The sequence below is a fragment of the Lycium barbarum genome, chromosome 10 (assembly GCF_019175385.1).
Source record: "Lycium barbarum isolate Lr01 chromosome 10, ASM1917538v2, whole genome shotgun sequence".
Classification (NCBI taxonomy): Eukaryota; Viridiplantae; Streptophyta; class Magnoliopsida; order Solanales; family Solanaceae; genus Lycium; species Lycium barbarum.
In genome coordinates this window covers 52,056,531-52,070,962 of record NC_083346.1, presented here as the reverse complement: position 1 = coordinate 52,070,962, position 14,432 = coordinate 52,056,531, and the positions used below count along the sequence as shown (strand labels likewise).

General features: G+C 36.1%; 1 long non-coding RNA gene across 1 annotated transcript; it reads left to right on the top strand.

The window, feature by feature from the left end:
• The first annotated feature begins 1,193 nt into the window (after positions 1 to 1,193).
• On the top strand, positions 1,194 to 9,302 carry LOC132615012 (uncharacterized). The gene is made up of 3 exons (XR_009572525.1): positions 1,194 to 1,912; positions 6,295 to 6,345; positions 8,121 to 9,302. It is a non-coding gene; the product is annotated as an uncharacterized LOC132615012 (long non-coding RNA).
• The last annotated feature ends 5,130 nt before the right edge of the window (positions 9,303 to 14,432 follow it).

Here is a 14,432-nt window from a genome sequence, read left to right as displayed (position 1 = left end):
AATTTATTAGACGAATATGACACCCCATGCACACGAGTAATGCCAGAATTGCCTTGACAAGAGGAGTATATTATGGGGGAAATTAAGTCGCTGGAAAAGAAAAATCACAACAGGGTGTGCAGGCTGTTGACACCTAATTTTTGACCTCCCGTAATTTATTTTAATTACTCAGGGTCCTTGGATAATAAATAAAGTAAAACCATGCTTCTTAAAGGGTTTAAATAATTTTTATATATAAAAAAAAATCGTTCAGGTCAACATTTTACTCCTTAAAATTGATAAAGAGTTTTTTATGACATTATAAATTATTTAGAAATTAATTGGTATTTTTGACATTTATGGAATATTTCATTAGCATTGATCAAAAGAAAAACAAATTTGAATAATTATTTACTTAATTGTTAAATTATGGAAAAAGTCAAATTGAATAATAAATTATTCCCTTCAATCCAAAGAACTTGAGTAATTAAGAGAATTGACCATTTTTACCCTCAACCTTTAATTCTATGTGTTTACATTATTGATTTAAATAAATAATTTTTTAGTGCTTAAATTAGGATAATTAATCAATTAGAGGGTCATTATTGCAAATTGGTTCTAATTGCTAATATTTTACATTATGGCCACAATTGGATTAACCAATTCATGGTTTAAGACAATTGGGGCCATTTTTGCAAAATTAGCTTATAAGTGACCTTGATTTAAATGACCAAATCCATTGGCAAATCAATTGAGGCCATTAGTTCTAATCTAGCTTTCATTGGCTAATTAGGATAAATAAGGCCATAATTGGATTGATTAATTAGATCAAGATTAACTAAGGACATTATTGCAATTAGCTAATTAGATTTAAAATTAAGGCTATATTTGCAAATTTAGCTTATCTACACCATTAGCCGTGTTTTTAAAATTAATTAAATAGGATAATTATGTCTTAATTATAACAATATGATCAATATTCCATGTCTTAATCTTACCCGTTTATTAAGTTTTACATTTTACCCTTTATGCGTATACATACGACAAGTATACATATGTGTATACACTACATGTATACACGTATAAGGCCTTCGCCCCTTTCCTTTCCTTTTTATCTGGATCGAGGCCCAGTCCATACCGGACTGACCGGCCCAGAACAAATGTAAGAAGGGTAAAAGAGCCCTATACCCCCCACTCTTCACTTCCTTACACCAAACACACCCCTATAATCATTCCTCTCTCCTCTCTCTTATTTTCTCATAAAACCCTAATAACCGCCTCAAGATTCTTTTCTCTTTCTTGTCCAGAAATGGAAAGAAATCAGAGCATGCAGAGTTTTAATAGGCTGGGTGTGTCCATTTGCATGAAACCATTAAGGTTTAAACCTCGATTTCTCTATTTTCGTTCCAAACACGGTAAAACCGTTTCTCCTTTTACCTTTTCTTTGATTTTGGGTAAAAAATAAAATTATTTCTTGTATATTTTTTGTTGTATTGCACTTGTACGTCCTCATCTCTCATTGGTTGAACTCGAATCAACTGGATTGAGAGAGGACAAGCTCAGATCGAGCCGTTCGTCGTTGATATAGTTCGATACAGACCGTAGAATATGTTTTGCTAAGTTATTTTTTAGAAAATATGTCTTGTACCACATGTTTGGTTTCACTATTTTTCATAGCTTTGGGATTCTATAAATAGAACCCAACCTTACAAGTTAAACAAGTCTTGAATACTCAAGTAGAGCACAAAAGCTTAATATTCGAGTTTCCACTTGAGTTTTGAGTTGTGCTTTAGTAAAATTTTATACTTAGCTTCTAAAAAGTTAGGTTTCTAGTCAAAAGTTTTTAATTCTCTTTCTTATGTGTGGCTGAGTTTGAGGATTGGAAGCACTAGGGCTCCAAATTTGATCTTGTTCCCGGCTGCACATCAAAAAAGTAAGCCATTATCATTTTCTTCCCTTTAGTTTAATTTTAGTTTCTGTTTAAATGTATGCTTAAATTCTGATTAGCAAAATGTTTAGCTAGTTGTTAATATGATGTTTGTAAAATGATTAGTTTATGCTTAATGTGGTTAGTAGTTAGCCTGGCATTTGTGGGAAGAATGGCACAAAAATCCTCAGTTCATGCCTAATATGATGCTTAGCTAGTCATTTAATAAGTTTTTCTTTGTATAAAAAGGGCTTACAGTAACTGAACATTAACTCAACTTGGTAGTGTGACACTAACGTTGTTTTGAACCCTCAAATGAAACTTGAGTGCTGTGCAGTACTTTAAGCATTTAGAATATTATATATACGATCCTGAACTTAATGACTTGAGTCTAGATTAATGGGTAAACAAGTCTAGCCTCACCTGAGCCAATTATTTGTCTTTAATTTAGTATTTTGTATTGACCAAGGTTACAACTATAAAAGGGAATATAGGATCATCTAAGCATGTTTAAATTTATACGATTACTATCTGTTGATATGAAGGGACTATTCAGAGGTAAAATTAGTAATAATCTAAATTAATACCATTGAGAGATTGAGTAGTGATCTTAATGCTTAAGACCTGCTTTTACTTATGATCATGTGCATCCTGTTCTCTCCAATCCGTGCATCTGCATCTTGTATCTTAGAACTCGTTGCCTTTTCATGTTGACTGAGCCTTTGATTTGAGGACACAACTATGCCATAAGCTTTCTTTTAAATATCTGCTTAGATTTAATGTTTTGAGGAATCACTATTAGGAACTAAGATTGATCCAAGATTGTTTGACTGATTACTTACATGACACGCCTCTATAATCCCCTCTCTTGATGGTTTTGAGTGTACATATATGTAGGAATTAGCATTGGTTCTAGTCAGTAGGTACTATTGTCATCTGCTGGGATTTGTAAAAGAAATATGAGTTAAACCATTTAGTCCAAATGTATGCTTTAGGTTACAAGACTCTTCTCCGAAATGAATTAGTGTAATGTTCCAAGTGGGAACCTGCCTACTATGTCCATTCTTCAATTGTCTTTGTTTTTGATCTAAAATCTAATGACTTGCTTACACAGTTTAGTGTCACTATTTGACTGTTCGGCTTTCTGCATCTCTGAGAATGTCTTGCCTACATGATACATTACCATTGCTTGACCATCTAGTTGTATGCATCTCTGGGACTGGGTTGAATAGAGTTTATGACATGGCATGACTTGTGAATGAATTTGATATACATACATGTGTATAGTTATATATGTGATAAGTTTAGCAAATATAAACTAACCCGGACCCTTTTCTTTTTCCTCTTTTTCACCGCATGGCCATTTGGGCCGAGTACAAAGCCACCCTGTTAGGTTGAGGCCCAACAGGCAATTCTTCGCATTTTTGATTGAGTACAATAAAGAAAGGGAAGCTAATATATATAATATTATACGCGTAGAAGGCTCATCCATGGGTGAAAATGGCCAATTAGGGGCTTGGTACGCCCCTAGTCTCCCTCTGCCTTTATTTAATTATTTATGCCTTCCTTTTATTTTTTAATTTTGTTGTAATTGTATTTATAAACTTGTAAAAACTCTATTATAGTGGAATCTTTATGTTTTGAACTAGCCGTCTTAGGACAACGGTGCCTACGCTGTTTAGTAGACTTTAGATCCCCAAATGATTTTCAAAACCCGGATTAAATATAACTGTTTTAAAAATGTGGTGATTTCATAATATAAGTTTAATGAAAGGCAAATGATTTCGCATATCTAAGTGTTAACAAACTACTCAAAAATACGCAAACCTGTTTTCCGAAAATGAGGGATAAAGGTTTTTTTTTCTTTCACAAATTGCAATGGTTTTGGATTGAAAAAACGTTGTTCTAGGTTAAAAGCCAGATTTGAACAAACGAGTGATTTCTGGGCCAAGTCCCATTGATCTCTCCTTTTTTTAGAAAAAATGTAACAAGAATTTGGGCTAAGCCCACTAAAATACCACTTTGGTAAAAGACTTGTTTTGGACCCAAGTCCAGTTTTAAAATAAAAATTCAGTTTTGTTAATATATATATATATATATATATATATATATATATATATATATATATATATATATATATATATATATATAAAACAAAAGCGTTTTGACCATTTCATAAACAAGATATACTATCCTTATACACAAAAGGAGACAATTCTTACCGGGATATAATAAATCCTAATCTAAAATACCCTATATATAAAGGGGATATATTCAATTTTTTTTTGAAAAAGCCAAATAATATGCAAGCAATGACAATCTTTTATAAATGCAGGAAATAAAAACTAAATAAATAGTTCATGCGAATACTCATACATTGGAATTCGTAGGTCAACCGTATAGTATGGATCCTTAATACTAGGGTGCCTAACACGTTCCCTAAGGGATCATCAGAATCCTTACCTAGAACTTTGAATTACGAAGGCTTTTTCACTGTATATGAATAAATCCTTCGAAACTGGTTTTCCTAATTTCGTAAAAATTAGGTGGCGACTCTTTTAAAACAAACTCCGAAAGAGCACCAACAAGTTCGAAGTAGCTTTCCGAGCGCTCACCCCGCCCGCGAAATACGAACCGTAATAGAGGCTACAATTTGACCTATAAGGGGCGGAATCTTAAAGTGCTAAAGTGTTAATTATGCCCCCTAAAGGAGGGGAGAGCGACGTAGTAGAATGCCAAATAGAAAGGTGTTTTGCTTGATGTAAAAAAGGGGAAACGAGAACTACAACAAGATTAGAAGCAAAGGAGATTATAATGCGTAACAACTTGGGAAGACCGCGTAATTACGAATGATGAGACAGTTAAAGAAGAATAATTGATGTGAAATATGTTATATCCCGCATTTTGTATGTTCGGATATTTCAAGGTAGTCGTGGCAAAGTTAAGGGAATGACCATTTCCCAAAAATTATTTTAATGTACAAGTGGTTATGAATATTATTTATGAATATTAGTAGTATGGAAATGTTGAGAAAGGTTAAGGGAAAAAGAAAAATTCGCAAAATAGTTCATGGTAATATTGTGGAAGCCTAGGGGCAAAATGGTAATTTTGCAAATGTTCAAGATTTTTTTTGAAATTTCCATGTTGGCCGTGTGGCATAAGTATATGCCCACATTGCTTTGGGGGCTAAAGTGTACAAAAGAAGACACTTGGTCTTCTTTGACCATGTGAGAAAAATTCAAGAAAAGAGAAGAAAACTCTAGAAAAAAAAGAAGGGGGACATGTGACCATATTTGAAGGACCTAAGCATAAATATATAAAAGTGATGATATATATATATATATATATATATATATATATGAGGAGTCATCTTTTAATTCAAGAATTTGGAGAAAGAAAGAAAACAAAGAAGAGCAAAAAAAATAAAATAAGGGGCCATTCGGCCATGACTAGGGGAATTTGACCCCTTGAAATCTTGTCCCACAAAAATTATTTTCTTGTGGTATTCCTACTAATTCAAGGACCCTCTACAACGTGGTATAATTGTTTCGGAAGATAAGTCATTCGTTTCATCGTTTCCGCACTTTGGTCAAGTGAAGATGTTGATGAGAAAAGGTAAGATTTAATTCCCTTTTATGATGTTATGAAGGCTTGTTTATGTTGTAGTATGTAGAAATGGGTAGAATTTATGGAAATATGGAAGGTTGCATGGTGGGTGTGTATATATGTGTGTGGCCGAATGCTTATGTGTGTGTAGAGGGATGAATCAATTTTATTTGTTATGTTAATTGTGTTGTAGAGGCATTGTGGTGTAAATGGAAGAATGCTAGCCAAAAACTTGTTAGAAAAGTGGTTGTTAAATTGTGATAGAAAGATTAGTGAATTTATGATAGATTTATGTAATTATGGAAATGAATTGTTAAGGTGCAAATTATGATTGTTGTTAATGAAATTGGAAGATAAAAATGTGTTGTGAATGTTTATGTTGAAGATTGGAGGTTTTGGTGGATTATGGGTTGGTGGAGCTTTTGTATATTTTGTAAATATTTTGTAGAATGATATGAAATGCTTCCGAATTGTGTTGGAATGATCTTGATTAGTAAATGAATATGAAAACATTGATATTGGTTTGGAAGTGCGAAGTTAGATTGGAAGTTGTCGCACTATGTGGAAAAGAATACTATTCATGCTAGAATGCGTTTTAATTCGATTGTTGATGTTATTGGTATTGTTGTTGGTATGGTTGTTGAGATTTGGAGCCGAGTTAAATCTCGGGGATGTTGTATATATAGGGGAGATGCTGCCCAAATTTTTGTAGACAAGTATGGGGTTGAGATTAAATTCCTAAATCCTAATAATTAATATTTGGTAAATGTGACCAATTGTAGATTTTGGAGGAAACGGGATTCGAGTTTGGACAAGCGTAAAAGGCAAATAAGGTATGTAAGGCTTACCCTTTCTTTCTTTGGCATGTCCTAGTTATGATAGGCTATGATACGAACCTCGGGGATAACTCTACTCCTTAGAAATTCGGGCCAAATTTGACCCTTATTCATTCAATATAATTGAATTAAGTACTTTATGTTTTGTTGGAAAAGCAGCTTGAACCTTTGTTATTTTTCCAAACGGAATCAAATTGTCCTAAAACTTCCATAGATGACTCTATAAAGTCTAATGTTCGTAATTTTGGGACGCCACCTCGACTTGACCCGAGGTGGGCCCACAATTCCCGAGACCTATTTGCATTGTTCTATTTGACTCATTTCCGTACAATAATTAAGGGAAACTCTTGGCTATTGTTTCGAGTTTGCTATGATTTGTATGCATCCTCTGATATAAGTATCTAGTATTCTGACATGAGTATTTTGATATAAGTATTCTGACATATGTATTCTGACATGAGTATTTTGATATAGGTATTCTGACATAAGTATTCTGACATGAGTATTTTGATATAAGTATTCTGACATGAGTATTTTGATATAAGTATTCTGACGTATGTATTCCGATACAAGTATTCTGACATAAGTATTTGGATAAAAGCATTCTGATATGAACATTCTGATATAAGTATTCTGATAAAAGTATTCTAATAAAAGTATTCTGATATGAACATTCTGATATAAGTATTCTGATAAAAGTATTCTGATCTTGGTATGTAATCTGATATAAGAATTATGATATGAGTAATCTGTTATGAATAATTTGCTACGAACATTCTGATAGGAATATCTTCTGTAAACTCTGATGTTTTGGTTGTTAGACGACAGCACGTAAGATTATTCTATTGAATCTTCGGATATCGGTAAGTGTGTATATGTGTATTGAGTCTTGATTTGTGTGCATATGGTTTGGCGCTACTCTGTTCGTGCAAGTCTTGATATGTCTATTCACTGAGCCCGGGCCAGGACACGTTCTCGTGCGTACTCCACTGCATTGTTTACCGCGTCCTTCTCACTTGCGGACCGGGGCATGTAATACCGCGTCCCTCACCGAGGGCCGGGGCACGTTATATATGTATGATGTGATGACGGGGCGGTGGCCAGGATGGCACATGATTTGTTCACCGCGTTCTGCAAAAGAGGGCCGGGGCACGTTACATTCCTACATGATACATGACATTGGTTTGCATGATATATGATTTACCACGTCCCTCACGGAAGGGCCGGGGCACGTTACATGCATATATGATTCATGACATTGGAAAACATAATATATGATTCACCGCGTCCCTCACCAAGGGCCGGGGCACGTTATATGCATACATGATATATGATTCACCGCGTCCCTCACCAAGGGTCGGGGCACGTTATATGTTTACATGATATATATGATATACCGCGTCCCTCACGGGAGGGCCGGGGCACGTTATATGCATATGTGATATCTGATTTTGTCATGCTTGATCTGGGTTTGGAAAGTCAGCGCTTTGGCAATCTGTACGTTCTGTATCCCTTCTGGCATATGACATCATCTGTGTCTGGAAAGTAATCAATTTGGTACTCTGTACTTTATGTACTTCTTCTGACATAAGACATCGGTATACATGATTTGTGTCTGGAAAATAAGCATATTACGTACCATGGATAACGTACTTACTTTTGTACTGTCCGTTCGGTAATGGTTCTTTTTTCTATATTCCATGCTTTACATACTCAGTACATATTCCGTACTGACCCCCTCTTCTTCGGGGGATGCGTTTCATGCCGCGCAGGTACTCTCAGATGAGTTGAAGATATTATAGAAGATGTTCCAGCAAAGATGGCAAGCTCCATTTGCTCCTGGAGGACTGCGGAGTCAGAGTGTATGTGTTATGGTTTATGATGAATGTTAGAGACTTTGCAAACAACGTCATGAGTATTGGTTGTCAGTCTGTAAGAGGCTCCATCAGCCGATATGTCCTTCTGCATTATGTAATAATTTTTTTTTTATAATTGTAGATTTTGTTTAAATTTGAGAACGGTAAAAGAAATATTTCGACAACTTAATATGTATTTTACTTTTATTTGATTTTCAGAGTCCGAGGAAAATATATGTGTAATAAGAATCTGTGGGTTCGCTCGGCTTCGGATATGGGGTCGGGTGCCCATCACACCCTAGTGGAGTTAGGGTGTGACAAAGTGGTATCAGAGCAGGTTTGTCCTAGGGGTTGTCTGCAAAGTCGTGTCCGGTAGGGTCCTGTTTATGATGTGAAGAGCGCCACATTTATAAACAGGAGGCTATGGGGCATCTAGGGATTGTTGACCTTCTTTCTGTCATAGATCGTGCGATAGAGCCAAGTCATAGGAAAAATGAAACTCTTTCTGTGAGCCTTACATATGATGGAAGAAGGTAAGTGACGATATGGAAAGGTCACAAGGGCAAGTCTGGATATATTTGTTCTGTTACTTGAGACAGAAAGTTCTGGGCAGCTAGAATGTGATATATAGCCGCATGCTCTGTAAGGTGTTATTGGTATTTGTTGCGTACAAATTTCAGATGATAAGAGTTTGTAAAGGTGACTATCGAAGATCAAAAAGGGTAAAACAGGTAATTGTAAAAGAAAGGACGTGTCACGAGAATGTCTCGGAATCTGTAAGACCTCGACTAGCCCCAAATCATATAATAAGGGCCATATGAGAAAGCGGACGCGATTATATCGATATTAAGGCATTGAATTCCACCGAAGTTTCGAGGTTAAGCGTGCTAAGGTGGGAGGATGGGTGACCCCCCTGGGAAGTATGCAAGAATTTTATATATTCCGATATAAGAGACGAATGGAAAGCTAGAATAGCCTGAGTGAAATTAGAATATACGGGATGGTTGGAGACCATAAAAGGCCACATAACACGCGATGGGTTAGACTAGAGAAGAGACAGAAAGTATGTCACGACTCTGGAATTTGGATAGGCTTGAATAGCGTTTGGAAGTATTTTGTGGGTTAGTTGATAATAATTATATGTATATATATGGATACGTATCTCATCTGTGATTGAATTAATGGACACGTATGTCCCAGTAACCGGCACTACGGTGTGGAAAGCATTAATTGAGTAAGGGCACCGAAGTTTGAGTGACAACAGAAGTAAATGGTGCAAGTGTTATAAGATAAACCGATGATATTTTCGCTACAGGCTAAGAATGGAAAAGTCTTAACACAACGGTATTCGGAAAGAAGGAAATAGTGTAGATGGGAGATAAAAAGATTAGAGTGTCGGAAAAGGTGAAAGGTAAGAAACCTTAGTACGTGAAGCCTGAAAGGAATTACCGGTAAGGCATGAGACTACTTGGATAAAAACCCAAAGACAGGTACGTAGAAAGAATAAAGTATGGTAACATAAAACAAAAAAGGAATGCGTGGGGTTCAAAAACAAATTTCAACAAGTAAGGGTAAAGGAATAATGGCGATGACGGGAGATGTGAAGCAAGAAAAGAAATGAGAATGTTGATAAGAATGATGATATGGTCATAAAGTGAAAGAAAAACTTATGATATGGAGTTTTCAAAATGTTATGCGTAGAGTTGGAAAGAAGGATGAGGAATGAAATATAACTGAAAACGAGGATACTCGAAAATTGTGACATATACGGAACCCCTTATAAAGGGGGGGGGGGGGGGGAGACCGTATTATATTAGGCCAAAAAGGGATCACCATATTTTCAAGTACCAGGAAAGGGAACCTATGACATGAGAATTCGTGTAAAGGCCAAGGAGAATAAGGTAAAGGATAAGGAATGGACATAAAGAGAAGCACGACTATAAAAGGGACCCTCCCAAAGTATTGTGACACCCCACAAGATCAGTTGAACATTCGAGGACGAATGTTCTAAAGGGGGGGAGGATGTTATATCCCGCATTTTGTACGTTCAGATATTTCAAGGTAGTCGTGGCAAAGTTAAGGGAATGACCATTTCCCAAAAATTATTTTAATGTACAAGTGGTTATGAATATTATTTATGAATATTAGTAGTATGGAAATTTTGAGAAAGGTTAAGGGAAAAAAGGAAAATTCGCAAAATGGTTCATGGTAATATTGCAAATGTTCAAGATTTTTTTTGAAATTTCCATGTTGGCCGTGTGGCATAAGTATATGCCCACATTGCTTTGGGGGCTAAAGTGTACAAAAGAAGACACTTGGCCTTCTTTGACCATGTGAGAAAAATTCAAGAAAAGAGAAGAAAACTCTAGAAAAAAAAAAAGGGGGACATGTGACCATATTTGAGGGACCTAAGCATAAATATATAAAAGTGATGATACATATATATATATATATGAGGAGTCATCTTTTAATTCAAGAATTTGGAGAAAGAAAGAAAACAAAGAAGAGCAAAAAAACAATAAGGGGCCATTCGGCCATGACTAGGGGAATTTGACCCCTTGAAATCTTGTCCCAAAAATTATTTTCTTGTGGTATTCCTACTAATTCAAGGACCCTCTACAACGTGGTATAATTGTTTCGGAAGATAAGTCATACGTTTCATCGTTTCCGCACTTTGGTCAAGTGAAGAGGTTGAAGAGAAAAGGTAAGCTTTAATTCCTTTTTATGATGTTATGAAGGCTTGTTTATGTTGTAGTATGTAGAAATGGGTAGAATTTATGAAAATATGGAAGGTTGCATGGTGGGTGTGTATATATGTGTGTGGCCGAATGCTTATGTGTGTGTAGAGGGATGAATCAATTTTATTTGTTATGTTAATTGTGTTGTAGAGGCATTGTGGTGTAAATGGAAGAATGCCAGCCAAAAACTTGTTAGAAAAGTGGTTGTTAAATTGTGATAGAAAGATTAGTGAATTTATGATAGATTTATGTAATTATGGAAATGAATTGTTAAGGTGCAAATTATGATTGTTGTTAATGAAATTGGAAGATAAAAATGTGTTGTGAATGTTTATGTTGAAGATTGGAGGTTTTGGTGGATTATGGGTTGGTGGAGCTTTTGTATATTTTGTAAATATTTTGTAGAATGATATGAAATGCTTCCGAATTGTGTTGGAATGATCTTGATTAGTAAATGAATATGAAAACATTGATATTGGTTTGGAAGTGCGAAGTTAGATTGGAAGTTGTCGCACTATGTGGAAAAGAATACTATTCATGCTAGAAAGCGTTTTAATTCGATTGTTGATGTTGTTGGTATTGTTGTTGGTATGGTTGTTGAGATTTGGAGCCTAGTTAAATCTCGGGGATGTTGTATGTATAGGGGAGATGCTGCCCAAATTTTTGTAGACAAGTATGGGGTTGAGATTAAATTCCTAAAGCCTAATAATTAATATTTGGTAAATGTGACCAATTGTAGATTTTGGAGGAAACGGGATTCGAGTTTGGACAAGCGTAAAAGGCAAATAAGGTATGTAAGGCTTACCCTTTCTTTCTTTGGCATGTCCTAGTTATGATAGGCTATGATACGAACCTCGGGGATAACTCTACTCCTTAGAAATCCGAGCCAAATTTGACTCTTATTGATTCAATATAATTGAATTAAGTACTTTATGTTTTGTTGGAAAAGCAGCTTGAACCTTTGTTATTTTTCCAAACGGAATCAAATTGTCCTAAAACTTCCATAGATGATTCTATAAAGTCTGATATTCATAATTTTGGGATGCCACCTCGACTTGACCCGAGGTGGGCCCACAATTCCCGAGACCTATTTGCATTGCTCTATTTGACTCATTTCCGTACAATAATTAAGGGAAACTCTTGGCTATTGTTCCGAGTTTGCTATGATTTGTATGCATCCTCTGATATAAGTATCTAGTATTCTGACATGAGTATTTTGATATAAGTATTCTGACATAAGTATTCTGACATGAGTATTTTGATATAGGTATTCTGACATGAGTATTTTGATATAAGTATTCTGACATAAGTATTCTGACATGAGTATTTTGATATAAGTATTCTGACGTAAGTATTCCGATACAAGTATTCTGACATAAGTATTTGGATAAAAGCATTCTGATATGAACATTCTGATATAAGTATTCTGATAAAAGTATTCTAATAAAAGTATTCTGATCTTGGTATGTAATCTGATATAAGAATTATGATATGAGTAATCTGTTATGAATAATTTGCTACGAACATTCTGATAGGAATATCTTCTGTAAACTCTGATGTTTTGGTTGTCAGACGACAGCACGTACGATTATTCTATTGAATCTTCGGATATCGGTAAGTGTGTATATGTGTATTGAGTCTTGATTTGTGTGCATATGGGTTCGTGCTACTCTGTTCGTGCAAGTCTTGATATGTCTATTCATTGAGCCCGGGCCAGGACACGTTGTCGTGCGTACTACTCTGCATTGTTCACCGCGTCCCTCTCACTTGCGGACCGGGGCATGTAATACCGCGTCCCTCACTGAGGGCCGGGACACGTTATATATGTATGATGTGATGACGGGGCGGTGGCCAGGATGGCACATGATTTGTTCACCGCGTTCTGCAAAAGAGGGCCGGGGCACGTTACATTCCTACATGATACATGACATTGGTTTGCATGATATATGATTTACCGCGTCCCTCACGGAAGGGCCGGGGCACGTTACATGCATATATGATTCATGACATTGGAAAACATAATATATGATTCACCGCGTCCCTCACCAAGGGCCGGGGCACGTTATATGCATACATGATATATGATTCACCGCGTCCCTCACCTAGGGCCGGGGCACGTTATATGCATATGTGATATCTGATTTTGTCATGCTTGATCTGGGTTTGGAAAGTCAGCGCTTTGGTAATATGTACGTTCTGTATCCCTTCTGGCATATGACATCATCTGTGTCTGGAAAGTAATCAATTTGGTACTCTGTACTTTCTGTACTTCTTCTGACATAAGACATCGGTATACATGATTTGTGTCTGGAAAATAAACATATTGGGTACCATGGATAACGTACTTACTTTTGTACTGTCCGTTCGGTTATGGTTCTGTTTCTGTATTCCATGCTTTACATACTCAGTACATATTCCGTACTGACCCCCTCTTCTTCGGGGGCTGCGTTTCATGCCGCGCAGGTACTCCCAGATGAGTTGAAGACATTATAGAAGATGTTCCAGCAAAGATGGCAAGCTTCATTTGCTCCTGGAGGACTGCGGAGTCAGAGTGTATGTGTTATGGTTTCTGATGAATGTTAGAGACTTTGCAGACAGCGTCATGGGTATTGGTTGTCAGTCTGTAAGCGGCTCCATCAGCCGATATGTCCTTCTGCATTATGTAATAATTTTTTTTTATAATTGTAGATTTTGTTTAAATTTGAGAACGGTAAAAGAAATATTTCGACAACTTAATATGTATTTTACTTTTATTTGATTTTCAGAGTCCGAGGAAAATATATGTGTAATAAGAATCTGTGGGTTCGTTCGGCTCCGGATATGGGGTCGGGTGCCTATCACACCCTAGTGGAGTTAGGGTGTGACAAAATACACCTACACATTCAATATTCAGGAAGCTAAGGCGGAGTAAAAAGATGGAAATAAACGAACATGAACTCAGGAGAGTTGCTATAGTTAAGAGATGAAGCTAGACGGATTTAGAAAATAAATGGTGAGTTAAGAAGAACCTAGTTATAGCTAGACAAGAAGCTATGGATGCATCGGCGAAGGTAAAAAGATAGCATCATTGATATGAATATATGAGGATCGGTTTACGATTATTTACAACTCTCATAAAGTATGTTTGCGGGGTAAGGTAAATGACCATGGAATGAAGTAAGTTCAAACCAGGAAACCATGGGACTCTGAATGTGGAACAAAGCATGGGTGGTGTTTTAAATAAGGATGCTAAAGTGAGAACATGATGATAAATCCTGAAAGCAATAGAAAAAGGCTGAAAACAAACTTGTTGCTTAAGTTGCCACATAATGTTGAGTTCTTCAGAAACTAGTGGATATTAAATAAGAGAGTGGATTACTGATTTATTACCTATCATGCGCAGTAACTAAGGAGTGAGAAGCGAGGGCTATGTAGGAACCACACACGCAGGGAGTCCTAAGATATGTAAGATTAGGGTAAGTTGGGATATGTAGATAGTAAGTATTAAGAT